Here is a 20,508-nt window from a genome sequence, read left to right as displayed (position 1 = left end):
AAATAGTCATTAGTTGCAACCCTAATATGTATATTGCAGACAGGTAAAATATATTGCAGTATGATTTTTCTTTTGGCCACATCTTCCTGCTCTGTCAGTCTGCCCCAGGGCAGCTGTGGCTACAAATGTAGTTTACCACCACCAGAGTGTGAATGTGAGAGCGAATGTATAATGGGTCAATAATGTAAAGTGCTTTGGGTGTCTAGAAAAGCGCTATATAAATCCAATCCATTATTATTATTACCATGAAGTCATTGTTGAAATGTGTTTATCTGTCGATGTATGTACTTGAAGAACTAAGAAATGTGCTGTCTTGAAGATTTGACAAATGATTTAATATCTTTTTAACTTACATCAACATCCATGTAGAATCATGCTTTTACATTTGACCTGTGTTCATGTTCAGGCTGAATGCTGGTATTTGGCTCTAATGGGTAGGAAATAGTTAAAGAGCAGCTTGTGGAGTGAAGGTTTAGTATGCCATGGTGGACCTGTGCAACCAGTCGACTGAAGCCGGACTGGCCCAGTGACTGAGCGGCGCTGGCTGGCTGCCAGTGGCGCCCCACGTTGCAGACAATACCCACCTGTGTTAGGCAGAGGGAGGGGGCTGGATACACACATGGAGCTAGTTATTCTGCACTCGAACAGGCAGAGTGTGGCTCCAACCCCCCACCCCCCGTCCGTTCACCAATGTCTATCAACAGTCTCCAGCTCTTGTTTTGGCTCATTGTGTTGGACGTTGATGTTTGAAAGCAAAGTCAGGGAATGAAAATTGAAACTCGATTTTCAGATGATGAAGGCTTACAAAAGGACAGTGGGTCCGCCGGTGTCTTGTGCAAGTCTTTTCAAATGATGCCCTCCCCTCTCCAACTCATCAATCCCATGCACCCCCATCCCATTGGATCCCTTCACAAATATGCCGGAGGCTAGAAGGGTGAGGGGGTGGAGGTGAGGGGGTCCCTAGGGGTCTCTACTCTCTGGTTACTGCAAAGAGGGTCGCCATGGCAACGCTATTTGATTCCTACAACAATGCCAGAGCACCGCTCCCCCATCCTCCTCCTCTGAGCTACACATGCACATATACACAATTACAAACAAGGCCTTGATGATTGGACAGTTACATTGGGGATCACGACAAAGTGGCCGTTCATGTTGATTTAAGATGGAGGGAATACTCAGGTGTATTTAAAGCTAATCTAAGTTTAATTAAACCATGGCCTGCAAATTAATTTTAATAATTTCTTAGTACATTCAACTAAACCTATCAACAGATTTCTCAGCTTCTTTAGATTACTTATTTATTCTAGAATTGTAGTGACCACCGTTACCTTTCGGTTTCAGTTCAGTGACAGAGAAAAAAATAACACCATACTTATCTAATCTTTGCCAAAAGGCAAATCCTACAAGTGCTTGTTTTACAGCATTTAATGTATACAAATCCGACGTGACAGAAGCTGATACATCGCTCTTCTGTGCACTGTCAATTTATCTAGTGTAAGATTGATCACACAGTAGGGATGTAACGATTATCTGGTTAATGATAAACCACGGTAAAATTCCTGACAGTATTACTGTTTCAGATTCGAATTATCATTAAAACTGAGTTTAATTACAGCACTTTGAAAAACTCACAGTGATACTGCTCATTTCCTGGCACGGGTGTGCAGTTTGCCATGTTTGGCCTCTGAAAATATGGTGGAAGGTTCCCACGTGGACAGTGCACCGGAGATTTGTCCCCCCACGTAGCTGGGGATTTTTGAAAATGGAGACTTTTCTCTGTGTTTGTCCCTATCGTTTACACCACAATGACAGGTAAATGCAGTGAAAACAAAGGTTTCTAAAACCTCCGGCCAAAGTGGAGATTTCGGCAAATCTTTGTTTTTACATTTGTGAAAAGAGGGAAATGTGAAAACGGACCTTCTCGGACGGATGAAGGAAATACTCTACCAAGTTCACATGTGATGACACAGTTTAGAGGAAACCAGGAAAACTACATACATCTCCATATTTTTGTAGCAGAAGTTAACATTTCGTTGTGATTCTTTTTAGGATTTTGATTGGTTAATGGCACTCAATCGTCCCACTGCACTGCCATCTACAGGCCTCGCGTGCTCCTGACGGTATAGATATACAGGGCTGTAAAAACACAGAGGTTTCTGAAAACAATCATGTATGCACAAGGTTTTTTTTGAAAACGGAGAGTGGGAAATCTCCATTTTCAAAAATAACCGGCTATGTACAAGTGTGGATAATGTTTCTGCCACATTACTTTGTTTAAAATGGTAGTGTTGCTTTTATATGCACATTTGGTTTCTAGATAAGGTACATGGAACAGTGAAAGTGTTCTTTCGTACCAGTTCTTAAATCTGTAAGACTAGATCTAGTCTGGAGCACTGAATGTAAAGTATTCTTGGTTCTTATCTGTAATTTGCACAAAGTGCAATTGTCTCTTATGGCCATAAAGTGCCATCTTCAATGCACATTTGTATGTTTGATGTTTACATGTTAATATTTTCCTGCTTCTGCCAAGAGAAAGTACATTTTGCGTGTTATTTTATTCTTTTTTTTTTTTTTTCAAAATAAAACTTGGTTAAATTATTTCAGTGTGCATAAGTACTTTTTGAACATTTTAAGCACATTTCAACAATACCACAATAATAATAATATCTGTGATAATTTGGTCATAATAACCATGATATGAAATTTTCATATCATTACATCCCTATCACACAGTAGTGTAGCCTTTACTATGGCACTTTGGTTTTCTTTATATTTAAATGATAATCTTATATACTCTTGTAGTACATTAGAGACTCACTGACAATTATTTGGGATAAGACATATTTTAGATATTATTCATGCAATGAATAATTGATTAGTTGACAAATAGTCAACGGCAGAATTAGTGGACAACTAATTTAGTAGTCAACAGGTTGTTGGTGATATATACTTCTGTTTGAGGAAAAATGTTTATTTTTATTACTGATTGCAACTCTTGAGTATTTAGTTCTTTAAGAAGCTTTGTTATGTATTCTAATTGTTGTGCTCCAATGTTGTTAAAGGAAGGAAACTGTATTTTACTGCTGCAACAAATAAAACTGAGAGCCTTTCTTTGCAGTTCATAATCTGACTAGTCATTACAGTAGTCAATGACTAGTTGTCTTTTGAAATAGTCATTAGTCGCAGCCCCAGTTGTTGGATTTCTCTGTCTTTGTAAAGCTCGTCAGAATGTGAAAGTAAAGCTCACACCAAGCCTTTAAGCAACGACAACCCATGAGCATAACACACAGAAAACTTCTTTTTGTGCAGTCATACAAGACTCTTTAAGACCACTGACAGTCCAAGTGTTTATTGGTAGATAGTGCTGCTATGAGGAAAAAAAAAAAAACACATCAAGACAAAAACTGTTTCCAGAGTGTGTGTGTTTGTGTTCATCTGTGCCTGTCTGTGAATAAAGAATTCAGTGGATAGACTCAGACAGCATTTTTACTTTATGTGGTTGAGAGCAATCATTTCTCACAGTGAGGATGCTTTGTCTCCAGATGTCTGTGTGTTTGTGTGTAGGTCAGGTCTGCATGGTTCAGTGTTGGAGGGCTGAGGACTTAACATCAGCGTGCTGAACCTTGTCATGTACTATTCCTCATAGACTCACACAGCTTCCATCCCAAACAGCTGACATAATGCATGCTGTATTTTGGAATACGCACCTTACATAGCTAATGTATTGTGCAGTTTTGGGTCTTAAACAGCTGATAAAGCAGTGTTTTTAATGCCTAAATCCCTACCAGGTGTCCAAATCCATTTTCATAACATGTCTACTAACTACTTGTATCAAGCCTGTTGCACATTTCTCCCCCTGGTGGGCTGATGAAACGTAATTGCAAGTGGTAATTTACTCTCAGAAAATGGGATGAACACATACTTTAAAAAGCAACGACTGCTGTAAAAATCAATGGGAAAATCACAAGCATACCAAAGAGAAAAGACTTATGCCATATGTCTTTTGCATGTACCCATGCTGTGCCCACTACCGAGCTACGGAGTGCTTGCAAAAGTGCCATATTGGTCGACAGGAAGAGCGAGATCATTGGCAGGGACCCCCAGTTTGAGGATGCATGGTCCCAGACTGTCTCTTCCTTTTGTCTCCTGCTCTGTCCATGGTGTATTACCTATATCTTGGCTTATAGCTAGATGGCCCTCGCTGGCCAAGAAGGGTCCCCTTAATATGATTAGAACGGATTATGGTGTTGTCCGCACATCAAAAGAGCCAAGACCAATTATCACCCCTGCCTTTCAGTGTGACAGCCAAGACCCCCCTACCCCCCTCTGTAAAACAGAAAAGGAGAAAGGAGAGCTCAGGCATCTTGTAACACTCCAGAAGCCCCCACGCTAATGGATGGATTCATCATTCAGTCAGACCTTTCATGTGCAGTGTTTAGCAGTGATGGTGCACAGTTGCCAGCGTTTTGGCTAGTCCCTAAAATAGACTGAGCGTCACAGCTAATTATTGCAGCGCCAGAAGCATGTACAAACAGGTTCATATGACAGAAAATGTGGCATGCTCTAAGGCGGTTGAAAAGAGTGGGAAAACAAGTGTTTCATGCCTGTAGGTAATGTTTGCGATTTTCATTTCTTTGTCTGTTGTAATAGAGTTTGTGTGCAGGGTAACAGCAGCTAGCTTTACCTCTGTTTTGCTCTGGCCTCCATTACCATAATCCCCCGTCGGAGCAGGGCTTCCATTACTCCTTTGTGCTGTCTTTGCTCATGACAGGAAACCAAATGGATGTGAATAAAAGTAGTCCGCACATCCCTGAACCCCCCCTTCCCCAATCTACAATGCTTACACACCACACACACTACTTTGTCAAATTACTCCCATAGTTTCACTTTTCTCTAAAGTGCCAGAGCCTAAGCGCCTGAATAAAGGTGCCCCTTGGATCCCTACCTCTCATCAAAGCCAAAGTTGGAGTCAACCCAGAGTCCCGTCAGGAACCAAATGAAGCCATTAAAATCCCCTTTTCCACTACCCTAACGTTCACTTTTTCAGTGAGTGGTGCATTAAGCTTTCGCTTGTGTGGAATAGGCAAAGCAGTACCCATGTCATAACTCAATGAACTGTTTTCAATAATCAGTATACCTTTATTAATCTTCATAATGTTTTTGTGGCCGAACTCTTGGCTTGGAGTCCGAATAATACAATCATTTTATAAAATTCTTCCATTTTGGATGAATAAATTATCCTCACTTTTAGTTCTTAAAGTTATCTCAGGCAGTGACAACATTGTGTGGCCGGTAGAATCTAATGAACTATTGTAGTTACTGGGATGAATAAAACAATTTTTGAGTCAAATAAGTAAGTTTTACATTAATATTTTCTCTTCAAATTATAGTAGCATCCATGGAATAAACAGGATAATGTTAAGTGAACTGATCACTCCCTTTACTTAACCCGTAAAGAACACTGTGGACAAAAACCATCTACTGATCTAAAATGTTTAATACCTGTTGATCCACTAATCCTATCAATACATATAAATAAATTGTGTAAAATACAGTTTGTCATCTTTTCATGGTTATCAGATATGAACCATTCAGACGTTCAGAGGCTTGACAGTGAACGTGGAAACACTGTTATCATCTTCACCAGTAAAACACATTGAGTTTGATAAAAGACAGTGGATGGACACACTTGTTTTTATGTTCAGTTAATGATGAAAAAGTAACTTTTTCTTCAATTTTCTCCATTTTGATATAATAACCTTTGAATGTACTCTGAGCTTTCATGAACATTTACATGATCAGTGAATTAAATATAGGAAAATGCATGATTATCATTGAAAAATGTAAAATACAGAAGATAATATAGTAAATGGTGATAAATTCCTTAGGAAAGGTTAAATGTAGAGAAAAAATTATTTGGAAGTTGACACAAAAATATCTCCGAGGGGGGTGTCTTGATGGGTTAAATTATTTTTTAATAAATATGAGGCTTTAAAAGTCATCACTTTTTACTTTACTAAGCATTGATGTGATTTATTATTGTTAGTTGCCCAACTGATCTAAAAAATACATGGATGCCCTGGTTGACCCAGAACTTACCTTACAGTACTTGAATAAGGCTAAAAAGCTGAAATTCAGTCATAAATATTAGCATTTCATCTGTCTGGTACCTGTAGACATCCTGGTGTGTCTGTGTGAGATGTGAGATAAAGGCCCATTTCTTAGTCAAGCTTCAGCCAAATGCAGCCGCCCAACCCTTATCTTTAATAGAGGTGTAGTGGAATGCATCAGAACACAGCTCTTTACTGTCACTTCAGTTACCCTGGAGCTACTGCCCTCTGTGTTTTTCTTTTCTGTTTATATTAGCCTAAACCTGCAGAGCAGAGTGGAACTGTTTCCTACCTATGAAGATAATTATGCTTTATGTTCTGATCTTACTCCAGCGGGCACAGCGCTGGTTGTATCGCTGGTCCACAGCTGGTTTCAGCATCCTGCTTTCATGCAGCGCTTACGTTTAATCACAGAACCTTTGGAACCCACCTGGGTGCATGCCGCATGTGGATTTGTGTGTGCTTTGTGTTTCTGTACAGCATACATGTATATTAAATGCTTCGGGTATACAAATAAATCCATAGCAACCAGGTCAGCACAACGGACAACACTGTGGGCGACGGGCAGGTGAACACTCAATCACAATCCCCACAAGCATGTAAACAAGGGCTGAAGTGGCCTCTACACACTACATACATACAGCCTGCCTTCTGGATAACCTGCAGCCAGCAAGGGCCACATTAATAATTTAACTGAACACTCAGATGTGATGGAGCGGACAAGCGAAAGCAAAGAAGCACTCTAGTAGAGAGAAGCTATTAAATATGAAAACTATTTGTGGTGACTAATAGTATTTTTATTTTTGTAGAACTTCTGGCATAATGAAGCAGTGGTTCTCCAAAGTGACGCACATAAATAGTTTTATCAGGAAAGATTTAGCTGGATTTATATTTACTCTGTGTATTTGCTGCTTGCCTACATAGTTCCATTAACTGACAGTGACCTTTACCTGAATAACAGCGCTGGAACTTTCTTTACACATTTTCTTTAAATTTGCTGCTAGTTGCTGGTCATGCAATTGGTCATCAACATTTCTGAGATAATAAGATGATGGAAAATATGGAAAGAATATAGAAAAATGATCAAATAAGAAAGATTAAAACTGGTAATGGATATGGAAAATTGAACAATGCACATTGTAATAAAAAAGTTACATACTAACAGAAAATGCCACACATTTTAGTTTAAGGTATTACTCAAGTGTACTTTATACTAATTATAATTATAGCTGAATATGACAGTAACTAGAAACTGTGAAAGAAAAAAAAATCACATCCACCTGTGAAAATAGACCTTCTGTCTTACTTGTCAGTTTTGTAACATCTCACTGAAACAGTCTTCAGTTTGTACATTTTCAGACAATATGAGCAGCCTCAATGCCTGTCCTAACAATGACTCTGTCTTTTAGCTGTCAAAACAAAACCCCTTGTTTATAACAGTCTCCCTCGGTTCTTATGATGGACAGCACTGGCTGGGACAAAGTATAGAAAGGATTTTTCATTTTTATGTAAAGTGCTTTAAACTGACTAAGACAATACTAATGTGCTCTTAGATTTGTGGTTTACAAACTGCACTTTCTCCCCATCCACAATCTGAATTACAATTTGTTCACCTCTTCTGTACAATATTGGTGAGTTGCAACCAAAACTATCAATTTTTCTGGTTTTCTCTTGTTGAATTGATTAAAAAATTATCCACTTACAATTCTCCTGAATTGCATCTTAATTTCCCTAATTTCACAGCTGTCACAGTGGTCCCACGGTTGTTTCACATGGACATTTATTGTGATGCACATGACATTAGGATCAACACAAACTTATGTGTTAGTTCCATTTTTAGCTTGCTGGCTGACAGGTCGTAAGCTATTGTCATCATGCGGCATCCGTCGTCGTCATCTGTTGTCATCGTCTGTTGTCATCGTCTGTCGTCATTGTCTGTCGTCCGTTTCAAAACTTTCAATCGTCTTCTTCTCCGAAACTACAATTCCGATTGACTTCAAACTTGGTATACAGCTTCTTTATGATGATGTCAACAAAAGTTAGTGAAATTATTTGGATCCGGATCTGATTCTGGATTTGGTGCGACTGTGAAAAATTTCCCCATTATAAGAGATAGGAAGTGGATCGATACAGTAACTCAGTAAATATAAATGATATCAAGTGTAAATTTCTACAGTCCAGCCCTGATGGGGAGATGACCAAAACATAATGTCCACATGCTGATCAGGATCTTCTTCTGGATCCGGGAACTTACGGAAAATTTAACATGGGCTCTTATGGAGAAAAAATTTCAATTGTCTTTTTCTCCGAAACTACAGTTCTGATTGACTTCAAACTTGGTATACAGCTTCTTTATGATGTCAGCACAAGGTATTGAAATTATTTCGATCTGGATCTGATTCTGGATTTGGTGCGACTTTGACAAATTTTCCCATTATAGCAGATAGGAAGTGGATGGTTCCAATAAATCAGTAAATAGCAATGATATCAAGTTGGAATTTGAATTTTTTACAGATCTGATTGGAATGTGACCAAAACATGGGCTATTTCTGTAATATAATAAATGCACATAACTGGGTGATAATAAATGGCATCTGGATACATTTCCCAAAGCTTTTAATTTGGCCGGTAAGCTACAGGGCCATTGGTCCTATTTTTATATATACTTTTATACTGTTGTTGTTATTTCTATATAGATATTTTTACCCCACCCCCAAAGGGGAGGCAAGGGGCATTGTGTTTGGTTTGATTTGTTTGCTTGTTTGTTAACACTTTAGCAGCAAAACTATTGGTTTAATTCCTAACAAAATTGGGTTTACAGATTGCCAGTGACCCAGAATAGATGTGAGGACATTTTGGGAAAAGTAGGTCAAAGTTCAAATTTTTAATGCATTTTTAAAATCTTTTTTCCCCCATTTGCCTATAATGGCTGAAATTTGTCTATGCTATGTCTATATTTATGCTGACATCTAGCACACGCATAGACATGATGACATCAGCTGGATCGATGCCAAAATAAGCTACAATACGTGCGAAGGGCGGGGTTTGTTGTGCCTGGCACCGCTCGTTTGTATATCCTTTTACTTTTATACTTTTTGTGGTTGTTGTTTTAGCTGGTCCTAGAATAAAAGACAAGTGGTTATTTTCAAACATTCATCATCTATTCAAATAATCGTTTGATGGAATCAAAGAAAATAAGTGATAGCTGCTCTACTCTACCTTTCAATAATTGTACAGAGCAGACTGAGGACTGCATCTACCTGTGGTTTTATTTTTTCATGGGCTGTTCCTGCACGCTCCATGAACACACTCAGAGGGGCCTTATTTCATGTTGTGGATTAGATTAGTTGAGCGCCCCTCTGGTTGCAGCTCTCGCCGCCTTCTTGGTGTGGGTTTTCGGGTGGGTTGGTGGGGGGTGTGTTTGGAACCCTCAGGGGAGAAGACTGCACTGCACACAAATCATTACTGCTCATCAGTTGCTGCCACTCAGCCACTTATTTACTCAGCAGCTTGGCTTGGCGGAGTCGTGGATGCACAGACACACACGTTTGCAAAAACGTAGCTCATTATGCATCAGGTCTGTAGGAAGACAACCACAGAATGCATTGTTTTGGAGGAAGGGATGGCTTGTGGATGGTGAGCCATGAGTAGGTCAATATCTCTTGCTGAACACATAATTCATGACATCTTCAAAATGTATTCTTGATTAAATTTTCAACTGATACTAGTGTGTCATTTGAGAGAAGGCTGTCAGGTGAGCGTCAGTATCATAAAAATGTAGCTTCAGTGATAAAGGTAGACTGCCATCTAATACCTCTGCAGTGCATTATTTATGACAGCTATACCATGTGAGCTATATGTAGCATATTAAATACATAATCCTCTCATGCTTTATTGATATTCCTTTGATAGGAGTCTGACTACTAAGATAGATTGATCAGGGGCTTTAATACAGAGGCCTGTAAGCAGATTTCACTGCCATATTTGAGCCAATAGTGATGAAATTTCACCCAAGCCTATTAGTAATACACTTAAGTTGAAAAGTGCAGACTTGTGGGGGGTAACTCAGACCAGATTGCTGTGGAGGAGATTACGTCTGCATTTGATACACTGTAAACAGTGGCTCAGAAATGGGCTGTGCTCAGCGGTAGCTGTTTACCCACCTCAGCTCACAGATAAGGGGGAATTTCAACTGTTCTCTGATCAGATCTTCCACAGGACATGTCTGTGTCAAGTGCTCACACTCTCGGCTTCCTGTGTTTTTATTTTGAGAGCCGACGATTGATGCAGACAGAAGGGTGGGGAGGGGGATGGAGGGTCGCTTTGAAGGACTAAATCTCTCGCTTTGTGGTTGGTTAGACACCAGCGTACATGCATGCACGCATTCGCATCACTCAATAGAGCAAAGACACAAGCCGCCATTATACAGGAAATGGGATTCATCTGTCTTACTCAATGAATTTAAAGCACACAGATAGCACAGTTAGCACAGTTTGTCAGGTGGGCTTTGCCAAATTAATTTTGATAACATGGTATAATTGAAAACAAACGAGTTGTGGCTGAGGAAACAGTACTACGTCTATGTTGCTTTCACTAGCACACAAACCTGTAATTTGTGTTAAAGGTTTAAATACTGCAAACATAGAGGACGGTGATCTTCTATTGTTTGCTCTGTGAGGTTTTGGATATGAGACATTGTAGATCTGGCTGTAAATACAGAGGTGGACTGGGATCCTGGTCCAATCCAGATGTCCCTTGGCTTTGCACAGTATATCAGTGATGATGTCTGTACAACAGTTTGATTAGTATTAGAAAGTATTTGAACTGAAAAAGTACACAAATATTGTTTTAACAGAGACATATTCTAGAATGAAGTTATACAACACTTTATATTTTATTCACATATTACCTCTGTTAACACTCATTATCTCAATAAAAAAATTCATCTAAAGTCTGAATACTAATAACGTTATTATTAATATCAATAATATTATACTTTGTTTTTAAGGTGCAAATAAGAAGTCCATGTGCTAAAATTTCTCCTAACATCTCATTGTATTGCATTCTCCTGCACATGGCAACTTTATTAATAGTTATTACAAACAGGCAAGTAAGTGTGAACTCCTTTTATAAAAAATAAAGTGCTGTCCATCATCAGACTGAAACAGTATAAACTATAGACAACTGCATCTGCTCAATACCAGTGTCTGGTTTGGTTGAGCTCAAACAAAAGTAGAACAGAAATCCTTCCTCAGTGTAAAAGTAAAAGAATGAATATTCACTGATGCCATGTTTTGATGGTGTTGTCTTTAAAGTGAGACATTTCCCCACAGTCCAGTTCATGAAATTTGATTGAAAATATTGTGTTATCAGGGCTTGACAGTAACCTTTTCAAGCCACTGGCCAAACAGGGCCAGTAACTTTAAATTCACTGCCCCGATCCATGAGCTACTGGCCCACATATCAAGCCTACTATTTCTGGTTTGGGCATATACAGGGGTTGCGGCATCGTTAGTGCGTGTACACAAATTTCACCATCATTAACCATGAAAAAAAGAAAGCAATTGGCATGGTGAATGGGTTGTTTTTTTTTGCATTTTTATATTTAAAAAAAATATTATGCATGAATCATAACCGGCCTTTTTCTAATTTTAGGTTGCATGTACCTGCTTAGTATGCACCTTATACCACCTCATCTTTGCACACTGACTTTAGTATGGACATCTCCTTTGCCTTAACCCACCCTGTGTGTAGTATTGTGTCTGTGCACCTTTTTCTGTACAATTTCAAAATGTAACAGTTCTAAATAAAAAAATAGGAGCTCATATTGACTTTACCAAGCTGATTATAAACACTGACAATGCTTGCTTGGCACTTAAGTTACAAAGAAATGACTGCAACTGAAAACTGCTAACAGCAGGCAGATCAAATAAATATACAATAAAGTACATATATACAGTTTGCTGAGAGATTCACAAATGACTTGTCTTGGCTGCAACTGAAATGAACAAATAAAATGTTTGGTACAAAATTAATAAATAAAATAATAAATAAGGTCCCTGTTTCTGTCAAGCCAACCATCATTATACATATAGTGCATTCATTAAAACTATCTATATGCACTGTCTATGCCAGACTAATAACACCCTGAAACCGTTCATTTCCACTTCTCCGCTGCACCCTCATGTGCATGTCTCCATCACCACCACACTGCCCAGAGGCCTGCTCCACACTCCTCCACACCTCTGACTCCTCCTCCATTATGTCCAGTGTCTCAAGGGTAAATTCAGTACGACAGGTTTCACTACTGGGTGACTACTGGATGTTTACATCAAAAAGAATGCAATTGCGCATGCCAGACTGTATGGAGCATGCGTATCATTCTTAGGGGATGAAAAAAATACAGGGTTAAAAATTGAATGCGACACTGACAAGATAAGGTATAGCTTATCCGTATTGGTGGTGGCCTGAACGGGCCAGTTTATACTGAGTTCTTGTGGCTCGTAATGGCCCGTCGGCTGTAATAACTGCGTTGGGCCATGGGACCAGTGCCAATGTCGAGGCCGATTTATGATCTTTGAGTACTTTGTTAAGCAAGAAGATGCAAGCAAAGTTGAACACTGAGCGCCTGAATAAATATGCTCACCTCTGGTTGCCCAGACTTTAGGCTTGGCATGTTTTTTGTTTTACACTTTGAGATCACTGATGGTTGAGGCTGTAACAGTAATTCTATTTGTAAACAAATGTCTCTGAGATGAAAATGCAATGCCTTGTGAGTGACATTTGCCTTAGTAAGTCCTGCTGGATTTTTTTTCTTTCCTGATGTCTTGACTGCACAACAAAAAACCCATTACTCTGTCTTGTTGCCACATCACTGCGTCTCATCCTCAACTGCAATATGATCCACATTAGCATCCACAAGCGCCTGGGAAGCTCCCGCTGTCCGAGCCGACAGGACTGAGAGCAGAGATAAGCTCATTCTGTAATGAGTGTTCAGCCTCTGTTGGGGAGGAAAAAGAAAGAAATCCCCTCACATGTTCCTGCATAGAATGTGTATCAAACCCGGTCACCTGCCTGCATTTATGTCAAATTCATTCTCTGTGACCGAGAATGCAGTTAGTTTGTGAGGATGTGTGTGGCGATGCAGTACCGTGTTAATAGGTGGTATTTATACCGTGCTTCACCACCCATTCATGCCACCAGCGCCACAACATCCTTCATGCTCTTTTGTTGTAGTTGCACCCGTAGAGACTCACAGGAGCCCACGAAAGAAAAGCCGGTTGGAGTGAAACAAAGGTGCAAACAAAGAAGTGTAATGGTTGAACAGGAGTGGGCGAGCTGGGTAAAATGCATGAATGTATGAAAAGCAAAACCCACTGAATGAAATAGTGGGCAGTCCCAACGTCATGAGAGCAAAAGAAGAAAGGAGGGGATCAACAGATAGCATTAGCACAAATTACACCATACAAATCATTCAGCTAACTGAGATTTAGGTCGGCCTATTTATCCATGTTTTCTATGACTTAATTGTAATATTATTAGCTAATGTTTGCTACATGGATTATTTTTTCCACTGTCACTCCTTGCTTGAAAGGCGGTGGTGACCAAAATCCAGTCTACAAATTATAAATCCACAAACCAGCATGTAATGTCACTGCAGCTATATCCGCTTCTGAATGCTAATCAGGTGTGTGTATGTGTGTGTGTATGTAGGTTTTGTTTCTCCTAAATACAAACCTAAACAGTAATGAATAATTGCAATCCTTCAGTCATAATATTGAATATTTAATTTTCTGTTTTTGGGAGCATCAACTTGTTTTTAAAGTGGGTCAGATGTTAACCATTTAAACATGGTTAACAGTTACCCATGACTACACAGAGGTGGCTAACAAACCAGTACAACTATGCTGTTGATGAAGGAGCTTGTTCATTTTCTTTTTCCTGTCATCTTCATTCATTCTGCTTTGTTCTCTCCTTACTGTAATAGCAATGATTCACATTTGTCACAAGATTTTTTTGTGCATCTCTATCACCGGCTGCAGTTATTTAACTTTACATAAACAGCCTAATAACAGGATGTGATGTGATCGAACAACATCGGGTCCCTTTAGATGATCTGAACCTGATCTGCTCAGACATGTCACATTAATTGTGAAGAAACATAACGTGCTTGTACTTGAAAACCCTCAGCCTGACTTGTGGAAATCTTCAAAATATTGACTGTCATTGATATGTTGATTTGGAATATTTTAAATGTTTGAGACTGTGAATTAATACTGGAATTGGTTTGTGCAATAGATGTATAAAGGGATCCAAGATTTATCTAAAACAGTACATACAGTGGTAAAGAATTAATGTAAGGGAAGCATAAGTATGAGAGAAATAAGTCAAACAGAAATAAATATACAATGAGAAATAATTTAAACAGTTTAGATACTTTGCATGTTTTAGAGATGATGTGAGTTGGTGTCATGCCTTTTAATAGTGAATAAGAAATAAATGTGAATGACAGAATCCACAGTGGGATAAGTGTAATAAAGATTTGTCATATTGAGACTTGATTATGATTTATTTAAGAGAAAACATGTCAAGGAAGTGTAAAGAGTGTGTTTCAAGTTTATTATACAGATATTTTAATTTATCTTTTTTTTTATTTATTGTATATATATATATATATATATATATATATTTTTTTTTTTTTTTTCCTGTAATTTGGCACCCCCTCCAGCAGATGGCACCCTAGGCAGCCACCTGTGTGGCCTGTACCCAGAGCCGGGCCGGACTCTAACATCGCATTATTAACATTCGTGTTAACATTAAGGTCATTTTCACAGGCTTGAGCAAAATATTGGTGAAAGTTATTCTTGTTTAGTTCCATTTCTCTCATCCATTCCTCCGCTCTTTTGCATTGAGACTCCCGTGTTCGTTTTTCCAAATGATTCCAAATGATGGTTTAGAGGCATTTTCATTCATCCCTCTTTTTTTCTTAACCTTATTGTGCACTCCGATTTGGATGCGATCTGAGTACGCACAGATATCCGCAGAGTATATACTGCTGACTCCAGCCAACTCTTTGGGGGCCTGCCCCTAATGGCCTGACTTATCAGTGCATGGCAAAGTTTTTGGACAGACGGACGGACGGACGACCGACCGACCAACTGATGACAATACTCTGCAGCCAGTGTGGCCGAGGGTAACAATTAAATGCAATCAGGTTTTCTGATTAAAGGGTATTAAAATCTGCTGGATCAAAATATCTGTGGACAGTCCAGAGTATTGACCTATGTCTGCAGTGGGAGGTAAGCCAAGTGCACTCTAGTTACGAATAAAGTGCTTCTGTTTGGGGGGCATGTTGTCATGTCTTCAAAGGGAGCTTGACAGTATTGTACACTGCAGTAGTAATATCTGTGAGACCTCCCTTTATGCCCCCCATGGCCTCTTCATTTTGTAATCTAACTGTGCCCCTGGTGCAAACACTTAACCCCAGTAACCACACTTAAATCCTTCATTACTACACCACTGTCTTCAGATGTCATTCCTTTTTGAGCCCTGTTTCTGCAAGTGGCGCTGGGTATTTAGTCCAGACTTTAAGTTTTTTAAAATCCTGTTTCAAGTAAAATAGTAATTGAGTCTTCCTTCCAGTATTGGCTGGAAGGCTTTGATCTCTCATGTGCTCCAGTGCTAAATAGTTTCCTCCAAATCACTGTGAACACACAGCAACTGGCTGCTGTTTTATCATCAGTCAGCTCACAGCGTCTCCTCCAAAACACTTTGAAGCCCCAAACAACTCACACTGAACCGTTACAAAAAAGAGGAAAATTGTGTGTGTGTGTGTGTGTGTGTGTGTGTGTGTGTGTTTATTTATTTATTTATTTATAAGAGGTGGGCAATATGGCAAAAAATCACATCATGATTTTTTAAAAATAAAATCATGATCTTGATTTCATCACTATTCTTTACATTGAACTTTGAGACTAATTTGCAAGTTTCTAAACAGTGCAACCAAACAATTTCTCTATGTAAAACACAGCCCTAAAAGAAAAAAAAAACAAACCAATTTAGCCCAAAGAACCTTCCAGAACATTTTTAATTTAAATAGTTTATACAATTTTGCCAGCATGTGCTAAGAACATAAACAACACACTAATTAAGTGCACTCTTGCAACATAAAACCTAAACTGCACTTGTTTTTTGAGGTAGCTTTCAGTAAACATGAAAAGTAAAAAAAAAAAAACAGAACAAAATATCAGTGAAGAAATGTCTGTTTTAAATAATCCTTCAGGCTTACGGAACAGGTGGCTGGTAGTTGTGGTTTTTCAACTGGTAATCAGTTTATTGGGTGGTCTTGGATGGAGGAAGAAGTCCAAAATGAGAAGAAGAATAATTCAGGCACTCCAAAAAAGGATTGATGTGGAACGTACTTGCTACTCTTCTCATAAAGAGTGCCTTTACTAAATGCTTGCATTAAAGTTGTTTTGTTTTTGTTAGATGCCACCTCTTGCCTCTGGCTGCGGTGTGGCTGGTCTTACAGCAGTTTGGTTCTCCTACTGTTTGGATGCTGCTTCTTCGGCTCATTGAACAGGTTCATAGCGCTGCCGTACATTATTGTAAGATTAACGTGACAGAACTGTATGTGGAGGACTGGCCTCATCATTTCCCACTTTCCACCCCCCAAAAACAAATTTGTGACCGGGGTTAGGGGGAGGGGTATACTCAGACCCAGCCCGGGGGCGGGGGTGCAAGAGGGGGCGATGCCCCCTTAAACAAACATCCTGTCCCCTCAGATTAAAGTATCCAAAGGTAGGGAAAAGGAAAATGAGCTGCACAACAGCTGGAGACTTAAGTCTTAAGTTTCACATTCACTTTGTATGGTTGTATGGTGTGTGCATACTCATTATGGGGTACGTACAGCACGGAATGCACCCCCCTGCCCCAACGGTATAAACCCCCTGATTCCACAGTCTCTCTGCTTTATCAGATTGTTGATGCATTCTAATCCTTCACTATCTAATATCATCATATTTGCCTATATATATCTATCTATATCTATCGATCGATCGATCTAGAGAGAGAGACTGTAATTGTTATGCACAAAATGTGCTTTTGGTTAAGGATAAAATATTGTGTTGCTGCTGCGATATTTGTTGAATATTGAATATTAGATTGAATATTTAACAGACTTTGTTATGCGTTCTAATTGTTGTGAACCTAATGTTCTAGTTAAAGGAAAGAGAATGGGTTTTGTTGCTGCAATAAATATAAATAAGAGCCATTGTTTTTTTTGCAGTCCATAATCTGATTAGTCAACTAGGTTTTACAGTAGCTGATGACTAGTCGACTATTGAAATAGTCATTGCAGCCCTAGTTGTGTGTGTGTGTGTGTGTATACACACATACACTGCTCATACATATGTGTTTTCACAAAAAAAGTTGCATGTTGCACTGGAGGATGTTGAGACTTATTTTCAGTCTCCTGAGAAAGTAAATCTTTCCCTTATGTTACAGTGACAATAAATGGTCACACTTGTCTGTAAATGTCCACTGGGAGTTTTAAAAGGGATGGGGGTGGATGTGACTCATTCTTCTTACTGTAATTAACAGAATTTGCATGCAGATACTTATCTTAACAAGGGGATAAATTGAGATAGTTTGAAATGGTTTTGTGTCTGGGGCTGGTAATTGGCATCAGGCTTATCAGAAGGATATTGGCCACAGTTGACTGCTCAAAGGAGGCAGAACCAGAGACTGAGCTCGGCTTGACAGCTACATGTGACCTCTGGCAGACTGGTCTGATGGCTGTTGCACTTTCATCTGCAACTCTACATAATGTCAAACACTGCACTTTACTGTTAAAATCTTGTGTGGGTAATTGTACTGTATCCAACCCAGCCATGGCCATCTCTCTATAGTGATCCAGATTAAAAAAAAAAAAAAAAATTCATGTACAAAAATAAGAGAATGACAGCAGTCAAGGACAAAATAAGCAAAGACCCAGACTTTGAAATTCAATGCTGATAAATTGCTGTGTGTTTGACTTTGCGAGGCCTACTGGATTATATTGATTTTCTTTTATGTGTGTGTCTGTGTGTGTGTGCTTGTGTGAGTGAGTGTGATAGCAAAAAACCAGGGGCAAGAGAATGCAATATTGTGTTTCATTAAAAAATCTATAGGATCTCTCATTACAGCCACATGGTTTTCTTTAGTATCAGGGTTAGTGGGGATGGGGTGGAGCTGGTGGGTGGCAAGATGTATGTGCTTTCCTGTCTCAGATGACTATCTCATCTGTTGTTGCTCATGGAGAAAGAAGGACCTCTGCTCAACCGGCCTAGTATTTAAACGACTTCCTGGCACATGTTTACCCACACCGCTCCTTGGTTTATGGTTATAAGATAACTTGTCTCTGGTTAACGTGCTACCCTTGTTAAATAACGTGTTGTAAATCTATTAGCCCACCTTGTCATTTCTATCACTTTATCTACATGCGTTTTGATTAACTTGCATATTTGGTTTGCAGTGGCGATTTCTCATAGACTGCAAGGGAAGCCCAGCTTCTCCTAAAATTACAAAAATTAAATGGTTAAATATGTACGTTTGTGTTGACATTTTATTGACTACAAATGTGTTAGAACATGTTCATCTCAAAGACGAGTTCGTTCAGAATCAGCTTTATCACAAATCAATGGACTCAACATTGTTCACTTCTCCTCCATTCCTGTGTCGCTGTTTTCTTATATGATCTCTGCTCAGTGCATTTACCCGTAGACGCTGGGCATCTATGGGCTTCAGTGGGACTGAGTGGAACAGTTTTTTTCACTGCCTCAAAACTGGACGGTAATTGGATAAATGCCATGATGTTGTCCCGCCCCTGTACGCCGGGCGTCTCTGGGGGTGAATGGAGCTGTGGGCGGAGCTCGGCCGGGCTGGACGCCAGAATCCCACATGCTGATTGGAGGATCAGTCAAAAGGCTGAATCCCATTTGATTGACAGCTAGTTTGAGATCTACTCCTTCACTGACACAGTTCAGTTTAATACCGCTGCGCATTCTGCTTTGAAATCGAGAGAGAAACCACTACGAAATTACTTGTTCATTTCTTGCACTGTAAATAAAACCCACTCATTGTACTTCCTTGTTTCAATTTAAGATAATTTCAGTGTCTTCTTGTTTCAGTTACATAATTTAATAATTTCTTGTTCGAGTTTAATATCGTTTTGTAGATAGTTAAATCAATTAAACTGTCGGCTAGGTCAAAATGAAAGGAACATCTCTTGTTTAAAAAGGCTGAAGTCTTACACCCACAACACACTGGGCCAAGGCAATCTAAGCAGCCCAGCTCTGCTGGACATTCAGAGGACACTGGTCCAGTCCCTGGAAAAGACACCTACTTGGTACGATAAGGACACTGACCATTTTCTTAAAAAGGAATGGAGGGCCGAATGTATGTTTAAATAACTTGACTTTTTTTTTTTTTTGATGTAAGCCGACAATGAGCTTCCCCTGTCTGAAAGATGAACAGCTGCCACTGCTGGTTTGTCATATCTCTGTTGTTTCTTTATTAGGGTACAATGGGCATTTGTTAGACACAGTTTGTCAGATAATTCTGCTCTTGCATTGGGTTTCATTTAATTATAGCAGTGTAAGAAAATATTGATACACCATAGTATTGTGATATTCTGTTTTCTGATGCTGTATTGATTTCAACGCCATTATAAGCTGAGACAGGATGTAATGCAAAGGCATACCACTAACTATTCTGACTGAAGTCTCCCTGGTATTTGTTTTTTTTTTTCTGTAACAACACAGGTCTAAGGAGGTTGCCCCTCCCCAAAATAGCCCAGTCTGCTTTATCTGGTCAACTCCATCTGTGCAGCAATACGTGTTAACTACCTTGTAGGTCCAAAAATTTAAGAAAAATACAACATTTTATTATTATAAAGTCCCTGGTACTCAGTGCATTCCTGAGCCATATCCTCCAGTTCAGACCTGACAGTTCGCTTAAAAGAGCATTTTACTTACTTAGCATTCTAGTAGCAGGTAATGGTGCTTTAGTAAGACTTTTTGGAGGCTTTCTCCTACAACCAGAAAAGGTTAGCCCACTTCCAAATCCTGACATTAAGTGATGTTTTTAACCTTTACTCTGACGGCGCGGTGGGCCCCCATTTAGACCAGGAAACATGCTGGTTCTTGCTATTTTGCTTTGCAATTACTCACTATGAGGTAGAGTTTTTTGACGTCCTCTCACACTGTACCCTCTTGTCATTTGTAAACCAGCTCTCACAACGTGCTTGTCTGTGTGGCTGTCGTCTCAACGGGCCAATTCCTCATCGTTGTTCCTTGGGGAGGCTGATAAGAGGGGGAATTCAAGCCTCAGTCGGTGCTGGTTAATTATGACAGCCGTG

At 39.3% G+C, this 20,508-nt stretch overlaps 1 protein-coding gene across 1 annotated transcript in view; it reads left to right on the top strand.

Moving 5' to 3' along the window:
* The window catches only part of neo1a (neogenin 1a), a 244,433-nt gene that overhangs the window by 48,998 nt on the left and 174,927 nt on the right, over positions 1–20,508 (top strand).

The sequence above is a fragment of the Sphaeramia orbicularis genome, chromosome 3 (genome assembly GCF_902148855.1).
Source record: "Sphaeramia orbicularis chromosome 3, fSphaOr1.1, whole genome shotgun sequence".
Classification (NCBI taxonomy): Eukaryota; Metazoa; Chordata; class Actinopteri; order Kurtiformes; family Apogonidae; genus Sphaeramia; species Sphaeramia orbicularis.
The sequence above is the reverse complement of the archived record's forward strand: the minus strand, read 5'-3'. Positions and strand labels throughout refer to the sequence as shown.